Here is a 13,778-nt window from a genome sequence, read left to right as displayed (position 1 = left end):
AAAAATGTGGACACACCTCCTCATTCAATATGTTTTCTTTATTTTCATGACCATTTACATTGGTAGATTCTCACTGAAGGCATCAAAACTATGAATGAACACATGTGGAGTTATGTACTTAACAAAAAAAGGTGAAATAACTGAAAACATGTTTTATATTCTAGTTTCTTCAAAATAGACACCCTTTGCTCTGATTACTGCTTTGCACACGCGTGGCATTCCCTCGATGAGCTTCAACAGGTAGTCACCTGAAATGGTTTTCACTTCACAGGTGTGCCTTATCAGGGTTATTTATAGGGATGCACCGATACTTTTCTAAAGTACTCGTTAAAAGTCCCCCGATACCGGGGACCGATACCACGGTCTGAGAAATGTCTATGTTTGAGCGGCGTGTAAGGGGTTAATCACAGGCACCGAGTGCCCGCCCCCAGGCCCAAGCTGCAGCTCAGACCGGGGAGAAGGCGAGGCGAGACATGTCAGCCATGTGGAACTATTTCAAAGTGAATGAAGACGACAAAACAGAGGCGGACTGCAAATTGTGCTCAGCAAAATTGTCCAGAGGCGGCTCAAAAGGTAGCGCATTTAACACAAGTAATTTAATCTAGCACCTAAAATCCTAACACAACAACAAGTACAAAGAGTTTACCCACGCTTCTAAACCAACACAACCCACGCTGCAGCAAACTCTTGCAATGTGAGAGAAAATGTCCAGAGACAATCCACGTGCTGTGAAAATAACACAGGCAATTATCGAGTACATTGCATTGAGTGACCAGCCACTCGGAGGTAGAAAATGTGGGATTCCTGCGTCTCCTCCATGTTCTGGAGCCCAGATATGATGTCCCAAGCCGCTACATGACTGACACGGAACTGCCTAAACTACACGACTCCGTGAAAAAACATATCAACAGCCTACTGCAAGCCTCCTCTGCGTTTAGTTTCACCACGGATATTTGGACAAGCAGAGTTAGCCCAGTGTCGCTAATTAGCCTAACCTCCCAGTGGATAGACGAGAGTTTCGGGCCGCAACGAGCCATATTACATGCAAAATAATTCCGCGGCTCGCACACCAGCCAGGCTATAGCACATGTGTCTGAGGAAATGCTCCAGACATGGGGTATACCTAAAACATCAGTACATGTTGCGCTTCGTGACAATGCCAAAAACATGACGCGCACACGCTCCAACTGGCTGTTCACGAGGGCTTATTAGCACAGAGGAGCATAGCTGATGCTATAGCAGTGGGGCGGAAAATAGTTGGGCATTTTAAACATTCCGCCTTAGCCTACTCCCGTCTCAAGGACATTCAGGGACAGCTCAACCAGCCAATAAAGAGACTGCAGCAGGACGTACAGACGCGCTGGAATAGCACGTATTACATGCTCCAGTCCCTCATTGAGCAAAAGCGAGTGCTGGGGGTGTTTGTGTCCGAGCATGAACTCCCTGACTATCTCACCGCTCACCAATGGGCTCTTATGGAAAAGACTGTTGCCATCCTCGTCCCCTTTGAGGAACTAACTAAAAAAGTGAGCAGCTATGACGCACTAGCCTCTGATGTCATCCCAGCTGTGACTGTGCTAGTAAGACTTCTAAACAAGAGAAACAGACGAGGACCACGGCGTCAAGACAATGAAAGCAACCTTACTGGCAGCTGTCAAGAAGCACTTCAGTGACGTTGAGATAAACCAACTGTACTTCATCTCCAGCATACTTGACCCAAGGTAAAGTCTGTGTGCTATAGGTATTCAATGATAAACTACAGTAGTAAATTTAAGATTAATTTCCATCTGAATTATATTTTTGTAACTAAAATACACAAATAAAAATGTATGCAATATATATAATATGAAATATATTTCCCTTATTACTACCAAAAAGCCAAATGGCTGGCATTTGTGACAGTGGTTGAGGGGAAACTAAAATCAGTCCTATTTTTCCACATATTAATACATTCATGAATTTTGTTCAGGGATAAAGATTGCTTCTTCTCCAACAACACTGCTCCGGAGGCCAAGCTGCACCTGAAGCAGGAGCTACAGATGATGTCCAGAGCTGAGGCAGAGGGGAGTCGGTCAGAAGCTGCAGAACCTCCTGCTAAACTGTTCCTCAAGGCCCAGGCCAGCACTAGCAGCAGTCTGGAGACTGTATTTGAAGAAATCGCTAAGGAGCAGCCCCAGGCAGCACAGCCGCTGGCAGCAGGTGCTGCCATTGAGCTCGACACATACCTCGGAGAGGCCCCAAGCACCGTGAAGACAGTCCTCTGAAGTACTGGGGTGTCAACAAAATCAGGTTCCCCACTTTGGCTAAAATGGCCCAGAAATACCTCTCAACCCCATGTAGCAGTGTGGAAAGTGACAGTGTCACACATTATAGATGAAAACAGAAACAGGTTGACTGCTGATAATGCAGAAAAGCTACTTTTTTAAGAAAACAGCCACTCACTTTTTCTAAATAGGCTCCATTAAGTGAGTCGTCTTAGACTTGATGTTAATACCTACCTCAGTTGCACTGACTGCCACAGTCCTATGTTAGTGGATGTTGTTAGTTTATTCAAATATTGCGCACTAAATAACAAAGATGTTTATTAATTCCCCTTGTGTTGTCCAAAGCGGCAGAGTTTACAACAAACTGAAAAAAATACTTGAGTTGCACTCTCACTATTTAAATTTGTTTTTATAATTATTTATTCTGTAATATGTTGCATACAACATTCTTTTCATTTTAAATAAATGTTCTTAATTCCAAACTAGTCCCTTGTTTTTTTTGTTAAATTATATGATTAAAGCTGTTACCTGTAAATTTAAATTATGCTTTTATTAAGTACTCGGTATCAGCGAGTAATGAAATGCAAGTACTCGTACTCGTTTTCCAAAAAAGTGGTATCGGTGCATCCCTACTTATTTAGTGGAATGTCTTGCTTTATCAATGGGGTTGGGACAAGCAGTTGTGTTGTGCAGAAGTTAGGTTAGTTGGACGATCATTTATTTTTCAACAGGACAATGATCCCACACACACCTCCAGGCTGTGTAAGGGCTATATGACCAAGTAGTTTTGATGCCTTCAGTGAGAATCTACCAATGTAAATGGTCATGAAAATAAAGAAAACACATTGAATGAGGAGGTGTGTCCAAACTTTTGGCCTGTACTGTACACACACACACACATATATATATATACATATACATATATATATATATACATATACATATATACATATACATATACATATATATACATATACATATACATATATATATACATATATACATATACATATAAATACATATATACATATACATATATATACATATACATATATATACATATACATATACATATATATATATATATATATATATATACATATATATATATATACATATATATATATATATACATACATATATATATATATATATATATATATATATATATATATATATATATATATACATATATACTTGTTTGTATGTGTCTATATGTGTGTGTATAGCTTTGGTCACTGAGTGCAAGGGAAAAATTATAAAATATAGTGTATAAGTTATTAAACAGTAAAACATTAACGTTTTAAGAAGTACAGGTACATTGAGCACTACTGGAGTGGTTGCGGGTAAACTACATTTTAAAGACTGTGTAACACAACAGGTAAGTAGTACTAACAGCAGCTAAAATGTATATGGATCATCTCTCGGTAGTAGATCCCTTTTGAAAGGCGCTACACGACGGCTGTGGTATAGAAATTACATTTTCTATGTGAACGCTCAAATTTGTGCCTCTGGTAATGTGCCTTACCGGCATTTAAAGAAAATTATTTTTGTGTCCTCTGCAGTGTTAAGAGAGAAAGGCTTTGGTTTGGGATAAAAGGAAAAAAGGTGTAAAGAAAGGAAAGTTGCCTTTTTCTTTTATATAGTATAGAGAGATGTGTTCACTGACGTTATGATTGCCTTTTGGGGACAGTCGCGGTGGGTCTTGTGTAGACTGGTGAGACGTCCCCGCCATTAATCGGTTGTGATGGCACGGTCAGTCCTCCACTCGTGTGCGTGTCTTCATAATCCGAGCTGACGACCTCATAATCGTATACGTGCAAAAGTGCATGCAAATCGCCTTAATATTAGTTTGCCGCGGTGTAGAAAAGGGGTCCCGTGTTTGCACTTGTCTGGGCTATAGCTCAGGGGGAGGATGAAAAAAATTATAAGTGCTCACTTTGACTGAAGGCAGAAGCACAGTCAGCGTCTCAAAGGCCGGAACAGCTATGCACGCGCGCTGGCTGCTGGGCAGGAGACCCCAGTTTTTCCAGACACGCTTCACGATATCTAAAGTCTCAGCGCTCTTTGGAGGTCATTCATATATATATATATATATATATATATATATATAGCAAAATACCCGCGCCTCGCAGCGGAGAAGTAGTGTGTTAAAGAAGTAATGAAAAAGAAAAGGAAACATTTTAATAATAACGTAACATGATTGACATTGTCATGAGTGTTGCTGTCATATATATGCCTGCCTAAATAAGTCACCCTCGCTTTGCTCTTACTTTTTACCGCTCATTTAATCATGGCTAGTGGCGGAAAAATTATAAAATGGAAGGAGGATTACACTGAGTATGGCTTTACCAAAACAATCATTGATGGCGAATAAAGTATCCATTATTCGAGTATGTAGATCGGGATATATATACAGTATACATATATATATATATATATATATATATACCCGCGTATCGCATCGGAGAAGTAGTGTGTTATGAAAATGAAACCTATGAAAAAGAAAAGGGAACATTTTAAAAATAACGTAACATGACTGTCAATATACAGTATTTGTTTTGTGAGTGTTACTGTCATCAAGGATTTGATTATCATTATTTCTTTCAATCAGGTTCGTATTTGTAGGATGTGTTGTGTTCAAGTTACATTCCGTGTTTGTCAATCGTTGTAAAGATGACAGCTTTTATTCATCGATTCGTTTCTTACTGCATCAATAAACAGCTCGTCTTCTTTATCTGAGACCTGACACACTGCATGCACAGGGTTTTTTTTTTACACTGTCTTCCTTTAGCGGGACATTGACTTTTCCACCGTGTGCTTTGTTTCCGCAGTAGCTGGATTTATGAATATGCTTGTATGTATCAGACGCTTCATATTTTTTGCTGCCTTTTCAATTGTGTAATTTAGTTTTGTTCAGCTCTTTGGAACTGTTGCTTTTATCTGTGCACTGCGCCAGTTCACGTGAGCCGCCGGTGTACATGCATCGAAGGTTCCCAGCTGTGCTGGTGCCATCTCGTGCTATGTCCGTGGCTGTATTTAATGTTACCTTAGTCCTGGCACTTAAAACTTTCTCTCGCAGTTTCGCTGAGTTTGTGCCAAACACCACCCTGACCATCTCATCTTCCTCTGCATAAGCACAGTCCTTCACCCGTGAATATTTAGTGGGAGTTTGCATTTGGATTGCCGCTGACGGACGGCCTTATATGGGCAGGCACTAAATTACAAAAGCCAGCGGCAGCCTGTCTATGAACTTAATTTAAAGTCTAGGTTTACATCGTGCTTTGTTTCCGAAGTAGCAGAACTCATGAATATGGTTGTATATGTCACTCGCTCGCTTCTTATTGTTTCGCTGCCTTCTCAATTATATAATGCATGTTTTCTTCAGCGCTTTTGGAGGTCTTCCTGGTTTTCTATGTACTGCGTGATTACGTGGGAGGCATGATGATGTCACACGAAACTCCGCCCCGGCGTTCAAGCTCATCTCCATTACAGTAAATGGAGAAAAACAGCTTCCAGTTATGACCATTACGCGTAGAATTTCGAAATGAAACCCGCCCAACTTTGTAAGGAAGCTGTAAGGAATGAATATGCCAAATTTCAGCCTTCCACCCACACGGGAAGTTGGAGAATTAGTGATGAGTCAGTGAGTGAGTGCTTTGCCTTTTATTAGTATAGATATATATATAGATATATATATATATATATAGATATATATATAGATATAGATATATATAGATATATAGATATATATAGATATAGATATAGATATATATATATATATATATATATATATATATATATATAGATATATATATATAGATATATATATATATTAGTGCTGGGCGGGATACCAGTTCATACCGAAAACCGTTTATTCTGTTATGATATGGAGTTTTGTTATATCGCAACACCGGTTTACATTGCCTAAACACCCACTATGCACCCATCCACAAGTGTACTTGGAGCAATTTTTCAAAATGCTTCTCCAGTCATCTAAAAGAATCATTTGGCATCTGATTCTGTCCTATTAACTCTTAAACCAGAGATCCCAGACTGTTGATTAATAAGACCATCTCATCAATGCAAATGGAAAAAATGCATCATTTTGATTTTCCTTTAAAATCCTTACTTCATGCCAGCCAACATGCCAAGTCCGACAGTTAGTATCTATCTTACATGGGTGTAGGTTTAACATATAAAGCTAAAAACAATGAGATGTAATTGGAAATGTCCAGGCCAACTTTATTAAAATATTGCTGCATCTATAAAAGAGAAAATGGTAGATTGTGACTGTAGACTGTGTGGACCCATAAATGATACTGTGATGTCGCTTATCCAGGTGAGTGAAAAATTGCCAGACTAGCTTTTATTCTGCCGCTGGCCATTGGAAAACTCCAAAACAAGTCCACATTTGACCTGCCTGTCTTTTGCCAACTCTTTTACTTCAAACTGATCCAGACTGCACCTAATCCTTGTGGCACTACTGGGGAATGAAACTTCTGATTGGTCATCTGCTGAGGGTGCAGGGGTTGCTGGGGACAAGGAGGCAGCGTGAGATTTAAAAGGAAGCCAGCTCTACAGAAAAAAAAGTCTTGTGTGTTTCGTGTCTGGAGTTGCCTGTTTGTTTGCCTTCCTATTTTGCTACCTGTGGATTCTTGATTTGTCCTGGATCATCTCCTGTTTTGGGTGTTTTGGAGTGCTCCTGATCCCATTCACGTCATCATCTCATCAGAAAATACCGGTAGAACTATCTTTACATTTACATACAGCGTGCTGATCTCTGGACTATCTCCATCATTTCATTTCATAAGTTGCTGTTTTCATGGACTTCACAGTGTGTGGTTTTGTTAGTAATTTGTAGTTGCTTAATTTATGTTTATTGTATAATTGCCAGAAGGGAACTGGGGTGGGATCATTGTAGTTTCATTTATTACTGTTTAATACATTCTTTAATTTCTGTTTCATTACCGGTGGCTTTTTTGTCTCTGTGAGATAGTGTGTGTGAGTCGGGCCAAGACTGGGTGCATTCCTGGGAATCCAACAGAAAAAATAAATAATCATATCAACAGTGTTGAATCTTAGCTGGGTTTTTCAGTCCGCTACATCCATGTCAGGAAATCAAGCCATAAAAGCGTCCACAACAAGGAGCTGAAATCCCTATGTAACATATCCACTGGCACACACACACACAATAAATAAATATATAGATAGATACTTTATTAATCCCAAGGGGAAATTCACATATTTATAAATAAATCTATACTAATAAACGGCAAAGCCTTCACTGACTGACTGACTCATCACTAATTCTCCAACTTCCCGTGTAGGTAGAAGGCTGAAATTTGGTAGGGTTTTTCCTTACAGCTTCCTTACAAAAGTTGGGCAGGTTTCATATCGAAATTCTACGTGTAATGGTCATAACTGGAAGCTGTTTTTCTCCATTTACTGTAATGGAGATGAGCTTGAAACCCATGGGGGCGGAGTTTCGTGTGACATCACGCCTTCCACGCAATCACGCAGTACGTAGAAAGCCAGGAAGAGGCCCAAAAAGCGTTGAAGAAAACATGCATTATATAATTGAGAAGGCAGCGAAACAATAAGAAGCGAGCGAGTGACATATACAACCATATTCATGAGTTCTGCTACTTCGGAAACAAAGCACGATGTAAACCTAAACTTTAAATTAAGTTCATAGACAGGCTGCCACTGGCGTTTCTAATTTAGTTTAATTTAGTTCTAATTTAGACTAACAAAACAGCACACAGGAGTCGCCTCACTGATGAGCACCTGCAATCCATCCTGAGAATCTCCACAACACAGAACCTCACACCAAACATAAACTTGTTGCCAAAAAAAGATGCCAGGCGTCCAGCTCTAAAATGACATATGAGCAAAGAAAACTGAATGATTTGATTTGTTATTGCTGAAAGGAACACATTTTATTTATATTTCCAGGTTTTGTTATGCAGCATGTTCATATTTGAATTTGTATAATTTTGACAGGATATATTTTTATGGAGACCAAAATCTTTTGGGATATTTAAAATCTAAGTTTATTTTTTATATAAAATTACAGAAGAGTAAAGAAATTTGAATGTTTGTTCTTTTAACGTTTACTTTATTTCTAACTTGTATAATTTAGACAGGATATATTTTTATGGAGAGCAAAATATTATAAGTTGTTTAAGGTTTGAGTTGATTTATTCACGAATAATATTCCTGTCTGTTTTTACCATTCCTACCAAAGATATTTCTGTCGACTAAATAAAAATTCCTTCTATTTAAAATTTAAATAGAACTTGAACAAATACGATAGTTCATAATATCCACGCAGACTTGCACGTAAGAGCGGGAGTTATCCGTTTTAACAAGCAGCGTATTGCACTGATACGAAATAGCTGTGTGTGTATATATATGTAGATATGTATGTACAGTATATGTATATATATGTTTATATATGTGTGTGTATGTATGTATGTATGTATATGTATATAAGTAGATATATATGTATGTATATATGTGTGTGTGTATATATATGTGTATATGTATAGATATGTATATATATGTTTATGTGTGAGTGTGTAAATATATATATATATATATATGACAGCAACACTCATCACTCACAACAGTGACAAAACAATTACATTGACAATCATGTTACGTTATTTTCAAAATGTTTCCTTTTCTTTTTCATTGCTTCTTTAACACACTACTTCTCCGCTGCGAAGCGTGGGTATTTTGCTATATATAAATAAATGCTATGTGGTTCACATTTGTAGCACTCACCTTGTATCCTGCACTATAAATGTATTGTGACGTGTCTTGCTGCTGCAAGGACAGCTGTAAGGAATGAACGCAGGGCAACCCTATAGTAAGGAGGACAGGATGAGGGGATAGTGCTTTTGTGCCCAAAAGGGTGAGCATTTTAAGACTTGCACACCAGCAGTCACTACTGAACTTTACAGTACTTTACAGTACTAAAAAAAGACAAGTGTTGATGCTTTCCTTTTATAGGTTACAGCTGTTCTTATATTAACTCTTTTGAGTGAATAGTTTTTCCAAAATACTTTTCTGAAAAGCACACAAACCAAACGTTTCACGCATAAATCAACATAAAATATTTATTTATGACAAACGTCCTTGTGTTTTATGAGCCTCCATACTATGTGAATTCACATACATATTACACAGCAGTCGGCAGCGGCCATGTTCAATCAGACGCCTGAAACGGTGGCACCAGTATAACACATAATGCAAGCAGCCTAGACCAAGCAAAGAGAGTCGTAGTATAACATAAAAGAGGGTTTTGATGACAAATACATGTGATTACCACCCTCGACCCTAGATGTTGATTAGTGTTGAAATGCAGCACCCTTTGTGCTGACGTAAGTCACCATCCACCCTGAAAGAGTTAAAATAACTGTTTCTTGAAGATAGATATATTTTATGTTGACGTTTATCCCTGCTGTTGCGGCCACTGCGGCAATTACCCATAATTATAAAGTATAAAAAAAAAAAGTATGTACAAACATACATTTAACACTCAGAATCGTTAACCTAACTTTGAATATATCTAATATTTACTTTTTTGTAATTTGAAAGTTCAAACCTTATTTATTTGGTTAATTTGACACCTCTAGTCTGTACAATTAGCATATGTTAAAGTGATAAATAAAGACCACTGCATAAAAATGTACCTTGTACTTTGAGAAAATATTAGCTTATACATTATTCTGACAACACATTCATGATTGCAAAAAGCATTGTGCTCTCCCGGTAACCAAAAAGATAATGTCCATAATTCTTTCATTGCTTGAAAACTGGAGAATTGTGTTTTTGGGACGGTAGTGAGCAACACTGGGTGCCCACAAAGGACTTTTCTGGCCATATTCCTTTTAATATTATACACAGCAGGCTTTAAATATAAGTTGGATTTCTGCTACATTCAGAAGTACTCTGATGATACAGTAACTGTGGTGTGTATAAAGAATGTGCAGGAAGGGGAATATAAGGATTTGATTGGAGCTTTTGGTGACTGCAGCAACAACTCCATGGTTCTGAACACAATGAAGACCAAGGAAATGATTGTGGACTTCCACAGGTCTAAGCCCCAACTACAGCCTGTCAACATCCAAGGGGAGGACACGGAGGTGGTGCAGACTTATAAATATTTAGGTGTCCACCTTAATGGCAGACTGGTCTGTGAACACAGACGTACTCTACAGGATGGAGCAAAAGAGGCTCATTTTTCTTAGAAGACTGAGATCATTTAATATGTGAACCTAAATGCAATTTTTATTCTATCAGACAACTTGTTGCAAGAGTCCTCTTTTTTGTAGTCGTTTGGTGGGGAGGCAGTTTGACAGATAAAAACAGTAAGAGGCTGGACAAGCTGGTAAAGGCGGATGTCTAGGTGCTGGCAGGACTGTGTTGTGGACTCAGTGGGAATTGTGATGGAAAGGTGTAGGTAGAATAAGGTACAGGCCATCCTTGACAATAACAGTAACCATCTCCACAACATTTTGGTGGGTCACAGAAGAAAATGCAACAGTCACCTTCTCTCACGGCGCAGTAGAACAGATCATTTGTTCCTTCGACTGTGAGATTTTAAAAATAATAATGTCAACACAAATGATTCATGTCCTGGTCACCTCTCTGCTTTCCACTACTGCATCAACTGACCCATTTGCACTTTTTTTTTTTAACTTTATGTTTTTTGAGCTACAGGACACCAAATTTTCCCTGAGGGAAAGAATAAAGTATATCTATCCATCTATCTATTTATTTAAATGGTTGGAGAGTCATGAAGGAAGAGGGGTCAATACAGATAATCAAGCAAGATTATGTTGCAAAAAAATGTGAGCAGTAACTATTGTCACTTGGTGAATTATAGGGGGGACCTTGCATAGTACACACCATCACTGCAGCTTAATGATGTATAACATGATTAACACAATTAGTAAAATTATGCCCAGTTCTGTGTGAGTGGGCATGAAAGTGCAGTGCTTGGCACTGCAACCTTGCAGTTTAAGAACAAAGACACAAAAACAACAATCACCAAAACAACACAAAAATGAATTTCAACAAAAAAAAGGTGTTACCCTAAAACTGAAATATAGAAGACTAAACCACATAAGGAAAGAGCAAGAATTTAAAATAACTAAGAAAACAGCTCTAAGCATTGTAACCGACGAAGAGACACGCTCTATTCCACTTTAAACTACAGGGAGTGCAGAATTATTAGGCAAGTTGTATTTTTGAGGATTAATTTTAATATGGAACAAACACAGTGCTATCAGTCAATCCAAAATGTTAATAAACCTGAAACCTGAATGTTTCACAACGGAAATGTGAGTGTGAACATCATCAGGGGAATACATATGTGCGCACAATTATTAGGCAACTATTAGTGTGCAGATTATGCAACTAAAGGAAAAATGAAAATTTTCCCATCTCACTTGTTTATTTTCATCTGTTATAGTGAGAATAATAAACAAACACCTCAAAATTTACAAATAAACATCTCTGACATTTCAAAAAAAATAAATCAATCAATGACCAATATAGCCACCCTTCTTTCCAATAACAGTCATAAGCCTTTCCATTCATGGAGTCTGTCAGTTTCTTGATCTGTTGACGATCAGCTTTTTGTGGAGCAGTGACTACAGCCTCCCAGACACTCTTCAGAGAGGTGTATTGTTTTTCTCCCCCGTAAATCTAGCGTTTAAGAAGTGCCCACAAGTTCTCGATAGGGTTTAGGTCAGATGAGGAAGGGGGGCCATGTCATTATTCCTTCATCTTTAAGGCCTTTACTGGCTGGCCACGCAGTGGAGAACTTCGATGCAAGTGATGGAGCATTGGCCTGCATAAAATCATGGTCTTTTTCCTGTATCACTGTTTGAAGAAAGTGTCTTTGAAAAACTGGCAGTAGGTTTGGGAGTTGATTTTGAGTTCATCTTCAATGCAAAAAGGTCCAACTAGCTCATCTTTAAAAATACCTGCTCATACCAGTACCCCACCTCCACGTTGGAGTGGAGCTCTGTGCCCATTAATGATCCACAGGTCCATCCATCTGGTCCATCAAGAGTCACTCTCATCTCATCGGTCCATAAAACCTTTGAAAAAAATCTGACTTCAGATATTTCTTGGCCCAGTTTTGACGTTTCAACTTATGTTTCTTGTTCAGTGGTGGTTGGGTTTCAGCCCTCCTTACCTTGGCCATGTCTTTGAGCACTGAACACCTTGTACTTCTGGGCACTCCAGGTAGGTTGCAGCTCTGGAATATGAAAGTACTGGAGGATAATGGGTTCCTGGTAGCTTCACATTTGATTCTTCTCAAATCTTTGGCAGCTAATTTGCGTCTTTTGTTCTCAACACGTTTCTTGCGACCCTGTTGACTATTTGCAACAAAATGTTTGATGGTTCTGTGATCACACACCAATATCTTAGCAATTCCAAAAGTGCTGCATCCCTCTGAAAGACTTTTTACAATTTTTGACTTTCAGAGTCAGTTAAATCTCTTTTTTGGCCCATTTTGCCTGAGGAAAACTAGCTGCCTAATAATTCTGCACACCTTGATATAGGGTGTTGATCTCCTTAGGCCACACCCTCCCTCATTACACAAATACACATCACCTGATGTGCTTAAATCCAATAAGCATTCAAGTTAATACAGCTTGGAGTTGGAATATACGCACTAAAAATGATGATATGGTCAAAATACTCACTTGCCTAATAATTGTGCACACAGTGTATTTTAATTGATTTTGATTATTTTTAATCCTTTAATTGCCATATACAATTTTTTCAATTAGGAATCTAAAGTAGCCCAAAGTAATGGAAACCACCAACTCTTAATGATCTGAACGGAGTAAGTTTATTATGTAATAATTCTTTTACATTTCTAACAAGAAAATGTCCTGAAATTACATATTAAGAAAATAAATAAAAATTTTCTAAATTCGTTATTTTTAAAATGTAAAAGTTCAAAACAAAAACTAAAAATACTCATCCATATTTAAATATGTATGCTTAATGTCAAAATTCAGCAGCATGCCCACGTCAGATACTGAACATTTTAAATATTATACAAGTGCTGTCTATGTTAACTGGTGATTCCAAATGGGCCAAATGTGTAAAGATGTATGCAAGGTGGTCTTCCAATTGACCAGCAGCCTGTCGATTGCTGCTTTCCACCTTGGCCCAGTAGTGATGAGATAGGCTCTGGTCTCATCATAATACTGAGATGGGTTAAGTGAATAAGAATATTTACTCATTATTTTCAATGTATTATACAACTCCAGTTAAACTGAAATAAGATAGATTATCATCCACCTTAATAGGACTGTAACAAATTTTGCAATTACAGTGAACCCTCGTTTATCACGGTTAATCCATTCCAGACTCTACCATGATAAATGAATTTTTATTAATAAATCGAATATTTTCACAGTTAGAGAATAGAAAACCGGTTTAGGACCTTCTAAATACGTTTTTTAACATTATTAG

General features: G+C 38.0%; 1 protein-coding gene across 1 annotated transcript in view; it reads right to left on the bottom strand.

Moving 5' to 3' along the window:
- Positions 1 to 13,778, bottom strand: part of rnf17 (ring finger protein 17) — a 315,372-nt gene that overhangs the window by 257,425 nt on the left and 44,169 nt on the right. The window lies entirely within an intron of this gene.

Source organism: Polypterus senegalus, chromosome 2, assembly GCF_016835505.1.
Source record: "Polypterus senegalus isolate Bchr_013 chromosome 2, ASM1683550v1, whole genome shotgun sequence".
In the NCBI taxonomy this organism is placed as follows: Eukaryota; Metazoa; Chordata; class Cladistia; order Polypteriformes; family Polypteridae; genus Polypterus; species Polypterus senegalus.
Note: the sequence above shows the minus strand (reverse complement) of the source record. Positions and strands in the feature narration are given on the sequence as shown.